Source organism: Bufo bufo, chromosome 8, assembly GCF_905171765.1.
Source record: "Bufo bufo chromosome 8, aBufBuf1.1, whole genome shotgun sequence".
In the NCBI taxonomy this organism is placed as follows: domain Eukaryota; kingdom Metazoa; phylum Chordata; class Amphibia; order Anura; family Bufonidae; genus Bufo; species Bufo bufo.
Window position 1 is genome coordinate 45,542,552 of NC_053396.1, and position 20,227 is coordinate 45,562,778.

The 20,227-nt window shown below is 44.8% G+C and overlaps 1 protein-coding gene across 1 annotated transcript in view; it reads right to left on the reverse strand.

Moving 5' to 3' along the window:
* ASTN2 (astrotactin 2) overlaps positions 1 to 20,227 on the reverse strand; it is a 945,680-nt gene that overhangs the window by 205,209 nt on the left and 720,244 nt on the right. The window lies entirely within an intron of this gene.

Here is a 20,227-nt window from a genome sequence, read left to right on the forward strand (position 1 = left end):
ATCACACAGCAGGACAAGTTACTTCACATCACTGAGCTAAAGAGCTGCCTCATCCTCCTCTCTGCTCTGCTTGTCAGGGATTATGATCCTGAATATAGCTGATAAGATCTTCAGCTGAATCTCTGTAGGAATGGAAGTCATGAGGAGACATGAAGTACAGAGAAGTGGTGTGGATGTGGCTGATGAGCAGCAGCACTTGTATGCAGTCTCCATTACCACAGCCCCATATCACCACAGTCTGTCCTGTCAGTCTTCTATGTACTTCATAATCCCTAACAAGTAAAGCAGAGAGGAGGCTGAGGTAGCTCTTTATCTCAGTGTTGTGAAGTAACTTGTCCTCCTGTGTGATTATGACAGGTTTTGTGTGTACTAATAGACCGGCAGCCATTTTATTTCCCCTGATGATTGCTCCCTAGCAAAAAAAAACAAATATATAATAAATAAATATATATATATAATTAATAAATTTATGGGAGAACTAAAATAATATTTAAGTATTTATTTTCTTAATTCCCGGAGAACCCCTTTAGAGGGTTAATCTCATCACAAAGTGACAGCATATTGCTATGATATGCAGTCACTCTCTGATAATTTTTTCCTGTACATAGGCCCTCTCGGCCATGGACCCATTCATTTGAATGATTAAATCACTTTGCAGATTGCCTTCACTTTCCATCATAAGGGCTCAATACCGGAAAAAAAACGCTTCAGCTTTGTCCCCATTCATCGTCAATGGGGACAAAACTGAACAGAACGGAATGCTCCAAAATGCGTTCCGTTTAGTTGCGTTCCCAGACTGGAGACCAAACCTCAACATGTTGTATTTTGCTTTCCGACCTGGGGATGCGGAGCAAAACGGATCCGGCATTACCCCAATGCAAGTCAATGGGGACGGATCCGTTTTCTCTGGCACAATAGAAAACAGATTCGTGCCCCATTGACTTTCAATGACGGATCAGTTTTGGCACTGTTAAAAATATGTTAAAGGTAATACAACCGGATCCGTTCATAACAGATGCAGATGGTTGTATTATCAGTAACAAAAACCCTGCCGGATCGAGCAAAAACGCTAGTGTGAAAGTAGCCTTAGACATGAATAACTCTTCAGAGCTTACTGGCCCACGTTTATTAATGTGAGAGCACGTAGATTCTGGCATAAATTGCGTTAAAATGTTGTTCAATTTGACACATCTAGATTTAGAGATGTTTTCTATGCCTAGCCCAATAAGGGATTGTGGTTTAACAAAATAAAAAGTGGTGGGGCCTAAGACGAGCTGTTTTACGCCTAAATTGCACCACAATTATTTATTTTACTTACTTGTATAGCACTGATATTTTCTGCAGAGCTTTTATAGACATCAGCATCACACTGTCCCCAATGGGGCTCACATGGTAAGTTCCCTATCAGTATGTTTTTGGAATGTGGGAGAATACTGAAGTACCTGGAGGAACCCACGCAAACACGTGGAGAACATACAAACTCCATGCAGATGTTGTCCTTGGTCGGATTCAAACATACGACCCCAGCGCTACAAGGCACCAGTGTTAACCATTGTGCTGCCCCCCCCTCACCCACAATTCTGGCATAAATTCTGTCTCAAACTAATCCATCAATTCACAGAAGGGAAAAAGAGACCCTCCCTAAAACATAATACTTTTAAACAATGAACACCATAGAGGAATATCCAAATTGCTGAATGATAAAATAGGTCCCTCAAAGCATAAGCCGTGGGTGCAGACAGGGAGAGTTTAACGATACTTAGCTGTCCAAAGAACCTCTAACCTTGAGTCGCCCTACCTAAAGCAGAATAGCCGCTGCTGCCTTCAAATCTATCCCTAGATAACCCTAGTCCAACAGTGGGATGCCCTAAACTAGTTTATATAGATAATATAGTGGCAAGTGGGGGTATGTAGCAGATATATATCTATGAGCAGTACGCTCAGCATATGGACCTCCAGTAGGCTAACCAAGCAACCACTAGGATGTGATCAAAAGGTTGGACCCAAACTAGATGAAAACCTATATGTAGAGATGTTGTAAATTTGAGGAATACACTCAGTGTATGTGGTCCACCAGCATGGTAACCAAATACATAGCAATAGTATCACATAATTAGACCCAGGCCCGACGCGTTATCCCCCGCTAATTTACGGGGTTCATCAGGGGCAAGTAAAGTAACAAGGCTGTGTAATAGTATAGGCTGTATAGTTGTATGTACACAGATGTATGTAGACTTTCATCTACCCCCACATGGTCTGTACAATAAGTGCACACTAGTCCAGAGGTATAGGGCAGAATATACTGTGTTACCCACAGTGATGACCCTGGTACATTGGGTAACCATATAAATAGCGGGATAAATACGCTTATCTTGCCAATGAATGCTCTGTAAAACGATATTCATGAAAGATACAGTCATTCCCAATTAGGCCACACACAGAGAGTAAGTGCATGACCAGACAGAAGAAGCATGATACTGAGCAGATATTATAGTCCGCTTTCAAAGAAAACCATGAGACCTATGTGCTGAACATAATTGTATGCAGGTAGCCAGATATTTACTGAACATAGCAGAAATATGCCGGCAACAATTTTCCTGGGTAATGAAAAATGGTGTGCCAGTGCCACAGATACTTAAAGGGGTTATCCATTCCTTATAATGACCCCCAGAATGCCTGGTCCCCTTCTCTAGAGTGTACTTACCTGCATCCCTCCAGATCCCTGAACGGCTGTCGCTGCATCTCCCCGTCGTGCGGACCAAGGGGGCCATTGGGGGTTTACAGCCAATAGCAGGCCATGAGGCTGGTCACCGTTACGACCTGCTATTGGCTGCTCCCCCCCCCCCCCCCCCCCCCCGTCGACGGATGTTTATATCCGCGTAAACAGGGAGATGCAGCAGTGGCCATGCAGGGATCCAGAGGAGCAGGTAAGTATGCTCTAGAGGAGGGGCCCGGGCATTTTGGGGGACATTATAGGGATTGGATAAGTAGGTCCGGTGCTGGTGATGCCGGTATAGTTGTGCCTGAGAAGTGACTCAACTCGTAGCTGGAGGAGCTCCCTCCATCGCGGCAGTGAGGCACTGCCAATAGGTAATATAAAGCTAGACAAAAATGTCTAGAAATGCACCAAATGTATTATCCAGCCTGAGCTACTGATACATTTGTTGCATATTTAGACAGCCTGTCTGTTTACCTTATCTGTAAGTGGTCATACAGAGTAACCAGCATTGATTGTTCATCCTTCCTACTACTGTCCGTAATCCCGCGCATGTGCCTATGACCGCGATATCGGCGCGTGCGCATTGAATAACCACAGTCTGGCCGTGCGCATGCTGTGATCATGGCAAGAACGTAAGTTAGACCGGCGCATGCGCACGGTAAACTGTGATGCCCCGGCCAGACTGTGGTCATTAAATGCGCACGCGCCGATATCGCGGTCATCGGCGCATGCGTGGGATTACGGACAGTAGGAGGAAGGATAGAGAAGAAACCAAGGGCGGGCAGACGCGGCGGATGGGCGGGCAGAAGTGGCGGAGGGAGAGTGGATTGGTATGAAAATGACCCAGGGGCCTGGGCACCGGCCGTTGTAAGGCCGCCCCTGGGCACCTTCACAGCCTCATTTGCATACGGAATAAAAGTGTTTTACGGAGGAACGATGATAGCAAGCAACATATGGTAAGAACAGTTTTAATAGGGGGGATGCCGTGGACATAAGTCTGTTAATAGGGTCAATCGGCGTGAAAGACTCCCTTTAAGGGCAAAACTGATCCGTTTTGAACCGCTTGTGAGGGCCCTGAACGGATCTCACAAACGGAAACCAAAACGCAATTGTGAAAGTTGCCTTACATTACACTAATGTTTATGGGGGCTTAAAGGATTGGTAAACCTGTCCTGTTGTTCCTGTAAGGAGGTGGATAATTTTATAAAGCTTTGCATAAAAGGGAAAATACACATCAAAAATGTTTTATTATACCTAAAATAAAATACGTGTTAAAATATATTGTTTGTATGTGTTTATATCAGTCATATGTACACAGACCATAATACACTCATTGACATTGAAATTGCAACACAAAGAAGAAAAAGTCATGGAATTATGGAAATCAGCTGCACGCACCCTAACAGCTCCATCAAGCCGGGCTGATTATACATTGCCACCAATGGATTCTTGACACTGGACTGACTTCCATATCATTGGATCATGTGAGTGGTCCCATTGTGGACCTATGCATTGCTGCTGCCCATTATTTATTACTGTGGCTCCTGTCTTTGGGTCATACCATCTGATCTTGTGCTGACTTAATATTTAATTTGGGCAAAGGTGACTTGGACAGTCCAATTCAACATTGACACTTGGGTGTGATACCATTTGTCACTGTAATTATGCCAATCTGAAATACCATGCTGCATTTCATCGAATACTGCTTGGTACCTTGGATATACAGAGATCCCTCACGATACAATGGCCTCAGGATACAATATTTTCAACATATAATGGTCTTTTCTGACCCATCGTAAGTTGAAACTAGACCCAACATACAATGCCTCAGACTCAGATCCAACCAATCAAGGGCACTTATCTGGTAAAATAGCTGTGTTAGTTGCTAGTTACCAGCTGTTCCTGACTGTTATATGTAAGGATTTGTCTTATCTGTCTTAGTTATCTGCTTATTTTTCTTAAATCTTTATTTAAGGTGACATTTTGGGGCTTTGGAACCGATTACTCAAACAATGGTTTCAACATACATTGGTCATCCTGGAACCAATTATTATTGTAACTTGAGGAATCTGTTATTCACTTCACTATTATAGGTCTATTGGTCTGGTCTGTTGTTTCGGTGCATTGCATTATTGTTTGGTTTATTTCACCTCATTGTGTGTTGTGTAATCTCCTATATCCTCTATACCATAGGTCCCCTAAATGAACCCAACAGGGAGAAATGCGTTAGGATAGTGTAGAGTGTGTAAGGGCTAGGCTTGAGCAAATTGAGCTTCGGATCATAGATCCAAAGTTGATTCGTTCAAAAACTTCAATGTTAATGCTGTTTCTGTACAGCATTAAAATGTATTGGCTCTGTGGAGCCAAACTTCGTCTTGTCCGAAGGTACCAGTCAGTACCAAAGCCCACTTTGGATTCCTATTTTAAATTGTTTTTAAATAAGCAGATCTGAATACAGTAGTAATTCACCAAAGTCTTACGCGACTTCGGGCAAGAAATACATATATTTTAATGCTGTACTGAAACCGCATTAACAATGACGTTTTTGAACGAATCCGTTTTGGATCTATGATCCGAAACTCCATTTGTTCAAGCCTAGTGAGGGCAATTGAGAGGTAGGTTCCGATGCAAGTTTCACCCAGGGTGATTCCCTGCGGTTAGTGGTAGCTAGGTTACTATAGGTAAAGTATCCCCTTCTTTATGCACCTTTTAGCCTATTCCTCTTTTGCCATTCTTTCTTTTTGTCTTTTTTTTTTTTCATAAATTTTTGTGGGCCCCATTGTCTGTTTAAAGGGTTTCTGTCACCTGAAAAATGGGTATTAAGCTGACTGACATTTGCGATGTGCTAATGTCAGCTGAACATAACTATATTAGTGCCACGGCCGGCAGGAGGAGAACAGCACTGCCCTGGTCAATCAAGAAGGGCGTGAAAAGAGGTGGGCAAACGGAGCCTCTAGGAGCAGGTGCAACGTCCCCCCCCTCCTAAAGGCTAATTAGCATATTATAAAAGTTCATTTTTCTCATAAAGGCCTTAGGCAGTGAGATGGCACTAATATAGTTATGTTCAGCTGACATTAGCACATCACTAATGTCGGCCAGCTTAATACCCATTTTTCAGGTGACAGAAGCCCTTTAACCACATTATTGTTTTTTATCTCTATAATTAATAAAAGTAATGTTTTAAGTCCATGCCGTCTGTGAAAATATACTTTGCTAGTATGGTTTTGGCACTTCAGTGATATGAATTATGTAAATCACAGGATCAATAGACTTTTTAATGATATGCAAAAAAATAAATAAATGGAAACTAAATATTCAAAAAAAAAATCTGTATTGAATATGAGCGCCACACAGAGAGATAGATATAGATAGATAGATAGAGATATATATATATATATATATACACACACACACACACACACACATATTTACAGGCCTCGGCATGCTATCAATGAAGTTATTAATGGTTGTCTGAGGAATGTTGTGCACACAAATCATCAAGATCCACTGCTGGCAGCTCCATTTGCAGTTGCCGACTAATGACATCCCAGATGTGCTCGATGTAAAGTCTAAAGACACAGCAGGCAATGGTAGCACATTTAGGCTATGCAGGCTCCTCACAGTAGCACAAGCAACTTGTGACCTGGCCAGGTGTTGAAAAACTGCTCCCGGGACACTTTGGAGAAATGACCGTACCACTGGTTCCATGACTAAATAAATAAAGGGCCAAGCTGTTAGTGTACCTGAAATGAAGACTACTATACATTATACTACCCCAAACCATAATCCCTTGAGTAGGACCAGTGTGACTTTCCCTTGTGAAAGCCCTTTTGCCCATGTGGTCTCCAAACCAATCTCTGGCTATCATTGCATCCGAGACAAAAGTGGGACTCATCACTGAAGAGGACAGACCTCCATTGCTGTCTTGCTGTGCACCAGAATGGTACTGTCATTCCAGTTCATCGTTGTTATTCCAACCAAACGGACAAGCAACATTGGACAGTGCTGACATCTTGACCTAGGCGCATGGCAATCTGCCGGAGTGATAAACCAAGGCTTTTCAGTTTGAGAAAAGTGATAACTGCCACATTGATAAACAGGAGACAACTTTTGTTTCATGTGGCTAAAAATATTTGCTTTCGGTCTACTTCTAGGCCTCTCCCACAAGCTTCAGATTGGAACTAGGTGCTTAAAAATCTGTGACGCCTGCTACTTCCTTGATTTACATAACCTTACTGCTTGTCCTGCAGAATGGAGTGGGCTGGTAGGTGCAGATGAAACAGACTGACAATTTAAAGGGACCTATCACATCCTTTAGGCAGCAAGAAGTACTGACAGACATACAGATTTCTGAGGTGTCTAATATTTACAATGTAAAGCCTCATGCACACTGCCGTTCCGTGCATTGGTGACTGCAATTTGCGGTCCCCAATGCACGGGCAACATCCATGCAGCTGCCGCAGATGGACCCAGACCCATTCAACTTGAATGGATCTGTGATCCGTCTGCACCGCAAAAATGTTCTGTTTCTTTGCAGTGCGGAGGCACAAAGAGAAACCCCACGGGGTTCAACGTCTCCGTTCTGAACCGTACCATCCGTGATGCGGTGTGCACACGGCTGGTGCCCGTATATTGCGGGCCGCAATATGGGCACAGCCTGGCAAAGGCCATGTGTATGAGGCCTAATGCTGACTGTGCGTGTCCGAGAAGAGTCACAGTTCTTGATGAGTTCCACCCCCCTGAGCAGGGAAAGGGGGAACTCAACAGCGTGACTGTTCGCTGGCAGCTGGTTACTTCCCGGGAACACACAGCCAGTATTACACTGTAAATTCTTGGCAGCTACTGTAAATTAGCATTTGAGTGACAGACTGCTGAAATCTTCATGTTTATCACTACTTTTTAGTGCCCTCTGTAAGGGAAGCATTAAAGATATGACCGTTTCCCTTTAAAGCATCGGCACGATCGCTGGAGGCAAGTTTCTGACTTCCTCTTTCCATGATGAGTATCGGTGGTCTGAAGTTATCATGACATCCGTCACAAGACTACTGATATAATTGCCGTAGGCAGCTTTTTAATAGCATGTATTTGGAGAGTCTGAATGGTCTTCGACACCAAGCTGTTTATTATAAGGCGCCACAATATTGGCCTTGTATCTAAAACTACCAAGTGGTTGCTATTGGTTACACTGACGCCTGTTACAGATTTTGTGCTTTTTTAAGTTGATCTCCAAGAAGAAGTAAAAATCAATATTAGGCTTTTACCTTTTATTTGGACAGCAATAACAGTAGCAGCTTAATAGTCACGAGATTGATTATGTGTTGCCATGGTAACATGAGGCACAACTTCATGTTACTAATCCCCCGTCAGTGTGCAGAGGTGGAGGCATCAGATTGAGATCTTCCTTAATGGCACATAATACTAGGTATCAGCAGCGGCTGATGCACAGAAGCGACTGGAGTCGGTGTGCAGACGCTTATGACATCATCTACTGGATTGTTTCTGTCTACTTGCAGGAGGACAAGAGGCGGATATCCACAGAAAGTACTGCCAGTAAACTCATGTCTGCTGTATCTGAAGTATACATGGATCTGTTGGATCTGATTTAGGGCTCTTTCACACTTGCGTTGTTCTTTTCATCCGGCATAGAGTTCCGTCGTCGGGGCTCTATGCCGGAAGAATCCTGATCAGTTTTATCCTAATGCATTCTGAATGGAGAGAAATCCGTTCAGGATGTCTTCAGTTCAGGACCGGAACGTTTTTTGGCCGGAGAAAATACCGCAGCATGCTGCGCTTTTTGCTCCGGCCAAAAATCCTGAACACTTGCCGCAAGGTCGGATCCGGAATTAATGCCCATTGAAAGGCATTGATCCGGATCCGGCCTTAAGCTAAACGTCGTTTCAGCGCATTGCCGGATCCGACGTTTAGCTTTTTCTGAATGGTTACCATGGCTGCCGGGACGCTGAAGTCCTGGATGCCATGGTAAAGTGTAGTGGGGAGCGGGGGAGCAGCATACTTACCGTCCGTGCGGCTCCCGGGGCGCTTCAGAGTGACGTCAGGGTGCCCCAAGCGCATGGATCACGTCATCCATGCGCATGGGGCGCTCTGACGTCATTCTGGAGCGCCCCGGGAGCCGCACGGACTGTAAGTATACTGCTCCCCCGCTCCCCACTACTACTATGGCAGCCAGGACTTTAATAGCGTCCTGGTTGCCATAGTAACACTGAACGCATTTTGAAGACGGATCCATCTTCAAATGCTTTCAGTTCACTTGTGGTGTTACGGATCCAGCGTGCACTTCCGGCAAATGGAGTACACGACGGATCCGGACAACGCAAGTGTGAAAGAGCCCTTACGCATCTGAGCTGTGAATCCATAATGTAAACTGACTTTAATGGGGTTTTCCAGGGTCACTATGGTTTCTAATACATATGCTCATGTAGTAATTTACCTCATGTATGTACAGTACATCTTCCCTCAAGCTTTTTTTTTTTTTCAATTTGGACCCTCACGACTTGTGTTCACCACGTAAACAAATCACTCTGACATCCTGTATGCACAAGATGTCCACAGGGGGTCCAACTGCTGGAATCCCCGCCAATTATGAGAACAGGAACCCTGAACATAAAGCTCAGCCATCTACAGTCTCACATAGAATGAATGGAGAAGCACAGCGCATGCTCAACCAGCCACTCCAATGTCAGAGTATAAGGTCCTTGTGATTGGTGGTGGTCCCAATTATCCCCCCTTCTGTGGATAGGAATACTCCGTAGCAAATTATTGTCAAGTCTACATACATATCGTTTGCTTTTTGCTACCTTTTTTAGTGGTGTTTTTTTCTTTAGGTTTGTTCATTGTTGGCATCAGCACCCGACCATGTCTGGCAAAAGCCTGGGCCCAATGCTGTTTCCTGCATTTATGTGTAGTTTCTCTTAAACAGGACCATAGGAGAACCTACACAGGACACTGCTATATTCATAGTACTCGTGCAGATTCTCAGGACCTCAGGTGTCCTCCCACCACTAAGTAGTGTTGGGTAGATGACTTATTGTATTTAAAGAGGTTATCTAGTTTCCGCAGAGTAGCCTAAATGAAGAATTGAGCAGTATTTAACTAGCAAAGCCAATTCTCCGAACAGGGTTTTAATACCTTGCAGCAGAAGTGACATCACATCAACAACATGTGACCACAGCAGCCAATCACTAGCTTCTTGGGTACACTGTTGAGGCCAGAGATTGGCTGCTGTGGTAACTTGTTTTTGATGTTCCATCATCACTGCACCTGGATAAACAAAACTGATCAAGTAAACTGGAGCTGGATCTGCTAGGTAAGCACTGCTAAGATCTTCATGTTGGGCTAGGTTGACATTGTGTTTTTGCCTTTCATTTAACATATATGTTTGGGAAGAAAAGATACAAAAGCATGGTACACTACGCTTTCAAATTATTTTCAGCCTCAGGTTTCACATCATCCCTGTTGAGACTCAAAGTCAGGCCCTGCTGTATGGGAGGCAGAATCATTAACCGTGAGCCACAGGCTGTATTGTTGTGTATGAGAGGATTTTCTCTGCCCAAGGCTGGTTTCACACGAGCGAGTTCAATGCGTTGAACTTGCAGCGTGTGTCAGCGAGAGCTTCTGTCCTGACTTCCCAGCACTGAGAGGATCGCATAGCATTATATTGACATGATGCTATGTAACTCTTCTGGAATGTATTGTATAACACTGACATAATGCTGTCAGTTTTAAATACATTCCAAAACTCTAGGGGTTACATAGCATCATAAATCAATATAATGCTATGCGATCCTATCAGTGCTATGCAAGTCAGGACAGGAGCTCTCGCAGACACGCTGCGAGTTCAACACATTGAACTCGCTTGTGTGAAACCATCCTAAAATTGTCAAAACCATTCTTATAGGATTTGTGAAAAACAAAAAAAACAAAAACATTGGAACTTCATGACTTTTTTTTTTTAACAAGCAGTGAAAAATTGTGTGTGAAGGAAACTTGAGATGAGTGAATTGAAGTTGACGAAGTGGAATTCGATCCGAATTTCAGGAAAAATTTGATTCGCTCCGAATCTCCTCACGCTTCGTGGTAACAAATCGCATTTTTTCCTAAAATGGCTACTGCACATGTTAGGACATGGAGCTGGGAACGAGGGATCACCCACAATGCCATGCATGCAGCCAATCAGCAGCCAGCACAGCCCTAAAAATAGCCTCAGCCATCTTGGATTCAGCTATTTTCCAGTGTACTTAGTGAAGGGAGAGACGTCAGCAGGCGTGGCAGAGGCCTAAATGTTTCTGGCGCAGGCACAGGTCGCAGTAGAGTAAGGAGGCGTGGCATCTGGAGTCGCTCTAGCGGTTGTTTCTTGACCAGCAACCCAGCGGATCTTGAATGGATGCATCGGTCATCTATTTCGGCTCAAGTGAGATCAGACTCCCCAGCCAAGAGTCGGTGGGTTCGTCAGACATAACACTTAGTTGGCATGGCCCAGGAGCAGGCCCTGTGCCCTCACCTGTCCTCAACCTGCCTCTGTCCTTTTCTGTTCCCTCAGCCAGAGAAGTATTATATGCTGTGGGCTCAGCTCCACTATACAGTGAGGACGAGCTACTAGAGGACAGTCAGCAGCTATAGGCCAAGATGTGGAGGAGACATCCGCCGCTTCCTCTGCTAGACGGGCAAGTAGTAATGAGGAGAGTGGTGTTGCGAGCGGTGAGGCTCCTGACCCAGAGACCGTTGAGGAGGACATCAGTGACGTGCAGAAAGTACTCGATGATAATGATGATGTACAGTTGTGTTCAAAATAATTGCAGTGTGTTTAAAAAAGTGAATAAAGCTCCAAATCCTTCTAATAGCTTTTATTTCCATACACACAAATGCATTGGGGACACTACACATTCTATTCCAAATTAAAACATGAAGAAAAATATATCACATTTGTGTTGTTCCTCTAAAAAAAATTGAAGAAAAGTGAATATTAGACTGTTCAAAAAAATAGCAGTGTTTTGTATTCTTCTTTAAAAACTCAAGCATTCACTATATAACCTGAAAAATGTTTGAAGATTTTGCTTTCCTTTGAATCACTTAACTAATATTTAGTTCTATAACCACTGTTTCTGAGAACTGCTGTACATCTGTGTTGTATGGAGTCAACCAACTTCTGGCACCTGTGAACAGGTATTCCAGCCCAGGATGATTGGACTACATTCCACAGTTTCTTGGTTTTACCTCGGAAACTGCATTTTTAAGTCACCCCACAAGTTTTCTATTGGATTAAGATCCAGGGATTGGGCTGACCACTCCATAACGTCAATCTTGTTGGTCTGGAACCAAGATGTTGCACGTTTACTGGTGTGTTTGGGGTCGTTGTCTTGTTGGAACACCCATTTCAAGGGCATTTCCTCTTCAGCATAAGGCAGCATGACCTCTTCAAGTATTCTGATGTATTCAAACTGATCCATGATCCCTGGTATGCGATAAATAGGCCCAACACAGTAGTATGAGAAACATCCCCATATCATGATGTCTGCGCCACCATGCTTCACTGTCTTCACAATGTACTGTGGCTTGAATTCGATGTTTGGGGGTCGTCTGACAAACTGTCTCCGGCCACTAGACCCAAAAAGAACAATCTTACTTTCATCAGTCCACAAAATGTCTCTTTAGGCCAGTCAATGTGCTCTTTGGCAAATTGGTACCACATGTCTTTTTTTCAACAATGGGACTTTGCGGGGGCTTCTTGCAGATAGCTTGGCTTCACATAGGCGTCTTCTAATTGTAACAGTACTCACAGGTAACTTTAGACCTTCTTTGATTTTCCTGGAGCTGATTGCTGGCTGAGTCCTTGCCATTTTGGCTATTCTTCTATCCATTCGAATGGGATACAGAAATAGGTTACAAAAGAAGTGCGTAAAGCAATGACGTGGCAAAAAAAGCCCCTCACCAAAGAGAGCTTGACTCAGAAAGGACTAGAAAAACCTATAAGCGAACACTAAGAATTGATAAGCTATAAAAATATTGTTTTATTAGAATACATGATTAAAACATACAATGGGAGATGACAGACAAATGCATAATTAAAAAAAAGTGCGGTACAATCCTGGGAGAATTTTTAGAGTACAAAGGTATAATAAAACAGGTGACCTGAACGATGGAGCCTACAGATAAAGTACTGCTACGTAAAATATATATGTACATATAGGTGTCCACAATCAATCGGATTTAGAGGTGCCGTTAAATGTAAAGTGCATATGCAAACTGCGATGTAAGCAGTAAAGAGTAGCAGCTCTCAAATGTAAATCATTGATTGAGTGGACATCTATTTAGTCAAATGCAGTAAATACCATAATAAAGTGCATGTGCAAGCCACAGCTAAGTGGCAAAAAGGGTATAGTAAAAAACTTATTCAAAAGGCTCAACAACAATGGTATATTTCAAGTAAGCAGAAAAGGTCACATACCGTAATTTTAGAATAACAAGTCTACAGGAAGACCGCACACCCCGACGCGCGTTTCGATTGAAACCTTCCTCTGGGAACATGCCCCTTTCAATTAGTGATTCAATTACACAGAATCAGCAGCATGCATGTCATAACTGCTGGGTCTGTTGGATTTCTATTAATCTACTACACCTGCTAGTATATTTGCCATGTAGAAATATAATTTCTACCAAAATACAGTGATTGATCAGGTTAGTGATGTCTGACTGCTCTTATTTTGAACACAACTGTAGCTGATCGCACTAGCGATCTGGGTGAATTAGGGGCTTCATGATCATTGGAAGAAGAGGGTGGTAGCTTGCCCGTGAGGCAGCGGTGGAGCCAGCAAGTCGCTAGCGTTGTTGGGAGTCAGCAGGCTGGCAGCAGTGGAAGGTTGGGAGACAAACGTGCCCAGGGTAGACCACCCATTTTGCAGGAGCCTACCTGCCTGGAAAGTAGTGGTGCAGGGGTTCACGGAAGCAGCGGCGGTAGCAGTCAGTCAGTGCGGAGTGTTGGGGGTAAAATCACCTACTCGGTGGTGTGGCAGTTTTTTGTTAAGCCGCCGGAGGAGGTGAACATGGCCATTTGTAGAATCTGTAGGCAGAAGGTGAAGAGTGGCCAGGGTGCCAATGTTGACACCACGGCCCTGCATCAACATATGCAGCATCACCATAAAGTGGCCTGGGAGAACCGTGGCTTCGATGTTGTGGTCCACGCTGCCGCAGCAACCGCTGCATCACCCAGTGGCACGCACCTGATTTCAGGCAGTCAAGGCTCCTCAGCCGAAGGGAGCTGTCTGTCCTTCCCATCATCTGCTGGTCCTGATTCTCCTGCTCTTCCTCCTACTCCTTGTCAGCCATTCCGTCAGCAATCGATCACCGAAGCGATTGCCAACAGACAATAGTATGTGTGCACTCATCCAACGGCCCAGAAGCTTCTCCTGGCCATGTTGCTAGTGCTGCAGTCCCTCCATTTCCAAGTGGTGGACTCTGCACCTTTCAGAGAACTGATGGCTTGTGCCGAGCCGAGGTGGAGAGTCCCAAGCCATCATTTCTTTGCCAAAAAGGCAGTACCAGCCCTGCACACACATGTAGAACAAAAGGTGGGCCAGTCCTTCAGCCTGTCGGTGTCTGCCAAGATACACGTCAGCGCTGATGTGTGGAGCTGTAACTATGATCAGGGACAATACATGTCCTTTACAGCCCACTAGGTGATTGTGGTTCCTGCACAGCCACACCAGCAACTTGGCCAGGTGACGCCGCTTCTGCCTCCACGTTCTCACGCCGTTGGTCCTGCAACAGTGTCCGCCTCTGCCTCCTCAGCCTCCACTGCTGGGACAATTCACAGTGCCCCTCCAGCATACCACATGTGCAGGGCACGGCGGTGTCACGCTGTTCTGCACCTCGTTTGCCTGAGCACACGGAGTCACACAGGGGAGGAACTGCTCCGTGTCCTTCATCAAGAAATCGAATCCTGGCTTTCTCCACGACAACTCAAAATCAGAACCATGGTGATCGACAACGGGAAGAACATGGTGTCGGTGCTGTGTCAAAGAGGGCTGAGCCATGCACCCTGCATGGCACTTGTGTTCAATCTGTTTGTTAAGCGGTTCCTGAAGTCTTCCACCCATCTGCAAGACATCCTAAAAATGGCCAGGAAACTTTGCATGCCCTTCAACCACTTGAACACCGCAAAGCATACCCTCCTTGAGCTGCAGCAGAACGGCATCCCTCAACATAGGCTGATATGCGACATTTCCACCCTCCATATTTTGGACCGACTATACGAACAGAAAAAGGCCATAAACGATTTCTTGATTATACAAGCGGACAGGAGTACTCCGCTGTGTAACTTCGATGTCAGCCAGAGGCAGCTCATGCGTGACACCTGCCGTTTGCTCAAGCCCTTTGAGGAGGCCACGTTATTTGTCAGTCGCCAGGACTATGGGATGAACAATGTCATTCCACTGCTTCATGTCCTGGAACAGATGCTGGTAAACCTGGCTGGTCAGGGGACTGGAGACGTGATGCCTAGATCTCATGGCCACATGAGCCCTGTGGGAAATGAATTGGAGGAGGAGGAGGACATTGGAGCACAAGCAATGTGTAGCGAAATGGGTAGTTTTTATACACAAGTGACAGGAGAGGAGGAGCAGGAGCAGCCAGAGGAGCTACAGGGCGATGAGGAAGACGAGGCAGAGGACCCAACCACACCGTGGCAGTATGCAGTGGAGATGGCGGCAGGGAGTCCCTCCGAGTCACTTGCACAAATGGCCTGAAGCATGCTCACTTGCTTGCGTAGTGACAGCCGAATTGTCAGCATTCGGCAGAGGGATGACTTCTGGCTCACCACCTTGTTGGACCCTCCCTACCGGTCCAAAATGGGGGCCTTTTTCACACCCGCTGAGAGGGCGGACAAACTGAACTACTATAGAGACATCCTATGTAGTCAGTTGGCCGATGCCTATCTGCGCCATCGTCCATCCTCTCGCAGGTCTGACCGGGGGCGCCCTCTGCACTCACGTTCCTCAGCCATGGCTGCTGTGGCAGGATGGGGGGGTAGGAGCAATTCCAGCTCTATTAGCAGCAACTTGAGTTGAGTTGCTGATGAGCAGCTTTCTTCACCCGCCTAGTGAAGAAACTACTCACCAGCATCAGCAGCTAGACCTGGAGCAGGACCTGAACCAGCAGGTGGTGGCATACACATTGAAGATTCACTGGACTACTGGGCAGCCAAACTGGATTTGGGGCCGCAACTGGCAGAGTTTGCCCTGGAAAAGCTGTCCTGCCCACCAGTAGTGTCATCAGAGCGGGTGTTTAGTGCAGCAGGGGCCATAGTTACCCCAAGAAAAACTCGCCTGTCCACCCAAAATGTGGAGAGACTGACCTTTTGTCAAGATGAATCAGGCGTGGCTCAGCCAGGATTTCCACCCACCAATGCCTGATGCATCAGATTAGATCATCTATGGTGCCACACCAACACTTTGACAAAAGAGACCAGTTTCTTCTGGCTACCTGCCTCAGCTACTGTTCTGATGCTGCCACCCGCCTGAGGCCAAGTGTTCCTTTTTTAACCCACCATCTTCAGCTGGTACTGGTATTGTCACACACCTCCCCATTCTGTCAAGGAGTCACTCTGTGGTATCCTGATGCTGCTGCCACCTCACCACTCAGGTCTCCTGATGCTGCTGCCACCTACACACTGTCATTGTGCCACTCTGTGGCCTCCTGATGCTGCTGCCACCTCCACACTGTCATTGTGCCACTCTGTGGCCTCCTCCTGATGCTGCTGCTACCACCTTCACACTCTGTCAATGTGCCACTCTGTGGCCTCCTGATGCTGCTGCCACCTCCACACTGTCATTGTGCCACTCTGTGGCCTCCTCCTGATGCTGCTACCACCACCTCCAAACTCTGTCATTGTGCCACTATGTGGCCTCCTGATGCTGCTGCCACCTCCAGACTCTGTCATTGGGCTACACTGTGGTCTCATCATGCTGCCTCCACCTCACCACTATGTCATAGGGCCACTCTGTGGGCTTCTCATGCTGTTCCCACACTCCCGACTTCATGACTGGACCACTATTTTGCCTTTCGGCCTGGCTGACATCATCATTTACTTGACCCTTCTGATCTGTCAGAAGGAAGGAAAAATGAGATGCACAACAGATCCTGTCTATGTTATAGCTGTAAGGCCTGCATGACATGATCCCTATTTTGCATCAGAATTGGCTTATGATTTGGTAGCCAAAAGCAGGAGTGGGTACAAAATACAGAAGACATACAAATATTCCATTCACGTGTCATCTCTTTTTTGAATTTACTCCAGGTTTATTTGGGCTTTAGCAATACTGATAGATTACTGACCAAATGCTGACCGAGTGAAGGCGGATGCCCCACAGACAGGATCCGTTTTTTGGGGTTTTATTGTTATGACGGATCAGAGGAAGGGCAAAATAATCAGTGATGTCAACACATACTACTGACACCCTCTCGACTCTGTCAGGGGGCTCTACTTGTATAAGTGTTTAATAGAACAGGTTCTGTAAAAATCTATGTGGAATCAGTGAATTGGTGTAAAAGGAGTGCGCTCTTTCACGTTATAGTAGGATCTTTGGCCTCTGCATGGTTCTTTATACCTGGCGCTAACAATGACCTGTAAAGCTGAGTTCATACTTGAGTTATTTGGTCAGTGTTGGCCCCGTAACTGCCCAAATAAGTGAAGTATGCTATGATTCCAAGAGTGAAGCCTGTCATCTGCATGTCATACTGACTCACAGTATTGTTTCACTACTACAGCAGACTCCCTATGCGTGTGACTGCAAGACACAGTGTTCAACACCACTATAAAGGCTCTCTGCAGACAGGAAATAGCCTTTTTTTTTTTTAACGCTATTCACCACAAATAAATTCAGATCTAACCAAATTTTTCCGGAAAATTCGGCGAACCGGCCGAATCTAATTTCTGAATTCGCTCATCTCTAAAGGTGACCTTAAAAAAAAACACTTATGTTAACATATTACTAGCATGGATCAGATTTGTCAAGAAAGGAAACATTTGCTTTAGAAGATGTTTTCTGCATTCTCTATTTCCCACTATGCATTTTCCCCCTTTTCATATACCTGTATCTGTGAATAGCCGGTGTGCTGTGAGCTGGGCCTTAATTGGTGTAATGTCTGTGGTGTACGTTGCAAGTGCAGGAATCTGGGAGGTAGTGATAAGGACCAGCAGCTTCTCAAACTGAGATGACACCAGGGACTGAAGACAAATTAAACCTATTAATAACCAGTTAGGAAACACACAGATAGGTAGAATTAACAGTACCATGAGACCTCAAATGTTACCTTATTTTCCATACCTCTGCTCATTTCAGCACATGTTTCTTCAATCCTTGAGGTATTCTGCTTAACATAATCTAAGACAAAGTGTGCTAAATTCCCCAAACCTAATTACTGCGGTAATGGCTTATATATTATCATGTTAACCTTGCAGCAGCCTAACAAGTATTATGCTAAAACCCTTTACTCTTAAAGGGGCTTTCCAGGGATAAAAAAAAAAATTAAAAATCCAAAATGATTCCTCTGCATTGCCAAGTGCCACTGTGTTTCCTGCCAAATTTCTGGTAGTGGAAGAAATATGAGTCTAGTGGTGAATTGTCAGTTGTGCCCTTTCTACCACATATTCCTATTTTTCCCTGAATATTGAATCTCTAGGATTCATTTTTGTGCCTCTTTTCCAGATAACTTTATACACCGTATGTGCTGATTTTGTACTGCTTTTGTATAACTCAGCCTGTTTACTGATCTCCACTTGCCCTATGCCCTTACCCACCTGTGATTGCTGACTATCCCGATATGTGCCTGACTACCACAGCGGTTTGGTTTTTCCTGCTTTGTCCACTTGCTTGTTTCAGTATGTTCACATCTAATGATTCTTCACTACATTTATAATCATCTGATGCGATGACACCTGTTTGGGGAGATTCAAGAACAGGGCTCCCTCTGGCAAAGTCCATACTTCCTTGCTGACGGTTATGATTAAAGGGAACCTGTCATCAACTGTATGCTGCCCATACTAACGGCAGAATAAAGTAGAGACAGGTGAGTTGATGTCAGCGGTCTGTCATTTATAAGTTAAAAGTAAGTTGTTGCCGAGAACCAACATCACAATCATTGCAGACTGGGCCTGGAAAAGAGTCACGGCCACCTGAGAAGAGTCAAGGTTATTCATGAATTCCTGCTCTCCTGCCCACCTGCTGATGACTGACAGTCTACTACCTAGTTTTCTCCCTTTCTCTCTAGGAGAGAACTGCCAACCATCAGCAGATGGCTGACAGTGCAGGATATTATGAATAACCAGGACTCTTCTCAAGTAGATTTGACTCTTTTCAAGGCCTGGGCTGCAATGATTATGATGCTGGTTCTCAGCAACCACTTACTTTGAGCTCATGAGTGACACACTGCAGAAATCTGCATTTCTGTCACTATTTTGTGCTGCCCTCAGTGAGGTCAGCATAAAGTTGATGACAGGTTCCCTTTAAGGAAAGGATAAGACCTTTGACTCTGTACTACAGTATAACCCTCAACTAGATCCAGAAGTGACCGAGTGGGTACAAACTCTACTACATGTCAACTGTTGAACTATCATTATATTCATGTCAAATAAACAATTACTAGGCAGAAGTCAATACCATCTGTTTCTACCTGCATAATCACTGAACACACTACAGTGCTTCACTGAGGACTAAGGGCTGGAAATCATAAAGAAAAGTATAATGAATGTTCTATTCTCAAAGAAAATACAATAAACCAGACTTTGGCTGTGCAGCCTCTGACTGATTCCCTATCTGATCCACTGTACAGTGGTGGCCAAAAGTTTTGGGAATGACACAAATATTGGAAATTGGAAAAGTTGCTGCTTAAGTTTTTATAATAGCAATTTGCATATACTCCAGAATGTTATGAAGAGTGATCAGATGAATTGCATAGTCCTTCTTTGCCATGAAAATTAACTTAATCCCAAAAAAACCTTTCCACTGCATTTCATTGCTGTCATTAAAGGACCTGCTGAGATCATTTCAGTAATCGTCTTGTTAACTCAGGTGAGAATGTTGACGAGCACAAGGCTGGAGATCATTATATCAGGCTGATTGGGTTAAAATGGCAGACTTGACATGTTAAAAGGAGGGTGATGCTTTAAATCATTGTTCTTCCATTGTTAACCATGGTGACCTGCAAAGAAACGCGTGCAGCCATCATTGCATTGCATAAAAATGGCTTCACAGGCAAGGATATTGTGGCTACTAAGATTGCACCTCAATCAACAATTTATAGGATCATCAAGAACTTCAAGGAAAGAGGTTCAATTCTTGTTAAGAAGGCTTCAGGGCGTCCAAGAAAGTCCAGCAAGCGCCAGGATCGTCTCCTAAAGAGGATTCAGCTGCGGGATCGGAGTGCCACCAGTGCAGAGCTTGGTCAGGAATGGCAGCAGGCAGGTGTGAGCGCATCTGCACGCACAGTGAGGCGAAG